Source organism: Myotis lucifugus, unplaced genomic scaffold (genome assembly GCF_000147115.1).
Source record: "Myotis lucifugus unplaced genomic scaffold, Myoluc2.0 scaffold_7, whole genome shotgun sequence".
Taxonomy (NCBI): Eukaryota; Metazoa; Chordata; class Mammalia; order Chiroptera; family Vespertilionidae; genus Myotis; species Myotis lucifugus.
Genome location: NW_005871055.1, coordinates 11251524 through 11254195, shown reverse-complemented (window position 1 = coordinate 11254195; position 2672 = coordinate 11251524). Strand labels below are relative to the sequence as shown.

The 2672-nt window shown below is 41.8% G+C and overlaps 1 pseudogene; it reads right to left on the bottom strand.

The window, feature by feature from the left end:
* Positions 1-810: 810 nt before the first annotated feature.
* On the bottom strand, positions 811-1656 carry LOC102423430 (annotated as a pseudogene).
* Positions 1657-2672: the final 1016 nt, after the last annotated feature.

Below are 2672 nucleotides of genomic sequence, written 5' to 3'. Positions count from 1 at the left end.
GCAGCTGATCGATGTTTCTCTCTCATCGATGTTTCTAACTCTCTATCTCTCTCCCTTCCTCTCTGTAAAAAATCAATAAAATATAAAAAAAAAAAAACAAAAAACAAAAAAAAAAAAAACAGGAAAAGCTCCCTGCCTGTGGCGCTTACATAATTCCTTTAAAAAAAAAAAAAAAAAAAGAAGTTTGATTCTAAATCTAAATCTGCTCTAACACTTTTTTTAAGCCAGTCTCCCTGTTTTGAGCTCTTAAACTTATCTTGCTCTCTCTGGTGTCTGGTGCTGCCAAATCCTGAGCTTTCCCAGTGTTCTCTGGAGCATATCAGCTTTTTCTCATTGGTGTTCCTTTCTTAGATTTAGATTTCAGCTTGCTCAATCAATTACCATTCTTCCATGCTGGAGTGACCATGGAAATACTTAACCACAAAGAGAGCTTGAGCACTGAATGGGCACTGCTGATATAAATTACCAATAGGGTCATATGAGTGTGCACTGGTGAGTACCAATTAAATATCTGCTCTGCCTCCATCCAATTTCTTTGGTAATAAAACTTTGGTAATATATCTTGTTTAGTGTTGTCTCCTTTCCCATTCTCCGGTCCTTAGGTGTGAAAGCCTTTTTGGCTTCCTTTACTATCATTTTGGTTGGATTTCAGCATCAGTTAAAATATATGCATGTGTTTAAAAGTTATGTTTAGCCAAAAGTCTATAAGATGCTCTATTCTGTTTCCACACTTAACCCTTACACCAACTTTATGTGAAAGGTATTTTTAGCTCCATCTAGTAAAGACATTGAGCTATAAATATTTTTTTTAATTTAAATGCATTTTATTTTTAGACAACCTACATGACATCTTTTCTTAAAAACAATGCCTCCGCTCCAAATGAATCAAGGTCAAAATAAATGAAGAGCTCAAGATAACATCAGTCCCATTTGTCCTAGTCTTGGTGTGTGGATGAAAAGCAGCAGCCAGTTACGATGACAGGTGATGGAGCCAAACTGCCCAATTTGTTAACATTTTTCCATTTCTAAACCATCCTTAAAGAAAATCATATATGGGGTCACACCATCCTCACGGTAGTCCAGCAGAGCAACCATGCCATCTGGATTCATGTTTTCACCGATAAAGAACTGGTAGTTTTTGAAATTGGCAAGGATGTGCTTGATTTGTTCTGCAGCCCCTGTCATAAAAGGCTTTACTCTTTCTGGTCTCTGTTCTTCAAGCTTCCCTTTGATTGATTTCATGTAATCTTTGATGTACTTCTTGTAGGCTTCTTTTGTGAAGCTGGTTTCCTGCAAGTGATGGTTCATGACAACGTCAACACCAGTGACTACTGTGCTTTCGGTACCTTCGCCCTCAGGGCCTTCAGCGGAGGCATTTCCACCAATAAGCGAGTCATCAATGTTACCCTCTGTCCTACTGACCATCTTCCCCTCTACCTCCAGGCACAGCCCGTCCACGATCTTGTAGATGTCGGAGAACATCTCATCACGGCTGATGAGGTCCCGGTAGATGATCATGATGGCGGCTGGAAGGAGACGGAGGCGCTGCCTGAGCAGGAGCACGGAGCTCGGCGCGCCGAGCGTGGTGCAGCCGGAGCGGCGCTCGGGGGGAGGGGGGAGCGGGCGGAAAAGGCCGACTCAGCCGCTCCCCAACCTCATATAGAGGGCAAGTCCCCCTACGTCATCGCCCGCTGCCTATTTTGACAACTCTTGCTCAAGTTTGGATAGTTATTACTATTGATCGAGGTTCAAATCTGTTGATCTGTTTTTAAAATCCATGTATTTGCCTCCCAAAGGATAGCATCTCTCAAAGTCCATGAGTGTAATTTCCATAGCACTGTCTATATATTACTATGCTTTTCCCAACCTGCTAGGGAGCTCAGAGACAGCGCCTGAGGACTGAGCAGGTAGAAATCAGACTGTATCCCCACATAAATTCAGGCTGAAGAGGACACTCAGTGATGAGCCACCCACCATACTAATATTAATTGTGAACTTGTTAGAAGGTAGTATCATGAATAAATTTGCTGTGAGCCCTTTTGGAGGTGAGCGCCCTCCAGACAGCACTCCAGAAGCTGCACCTCAGAGAGGCAGCTACAAGCCAGTGGTTATAAGTGTGAGCTCCGGAGAAAGCTGCCTGGGGTATGATCGATTCCGTCATGTTCTCAGTGTGACTTTGAACAAGCTCTTTAACTCCCTGGGTCTCAGCATCCTGGTCTGGGGACAGCTGGCTCCCAAAGCTAGTATAAATATTACATGATTTAATGCAAGCCAAGTGCCTTCACCAGTGCTCGCACATAGCAAGATCTCAACAAATATTATCTGGGATTACATACATTGGTGCCCTGACAACAAATGCTAGCAAGACTAGTCTCTTTGGACTTTTTGTGTCCAAATCACACCCATTTATCTCTAATATATAGAAATACAGTGGTCCTGATTTCTGGTAAAAATATTGGCAAGCTATTTCTTTAACATCCAGATATACCAGTTAATAATGCAGATTTTGTAATCAAAGAAAACATGATAATTTCAAGAGAAATATCAAAAGTGCTTTATTCAAAGTAATGTCCACCGCTAGCTACCATTTTCCCATCTTTCAGGTAATTTGTGGATACCGTCCCAATAGAACTTTTCTTGTTTTGAAGCAAACCATTCAGAGACCCAATTTT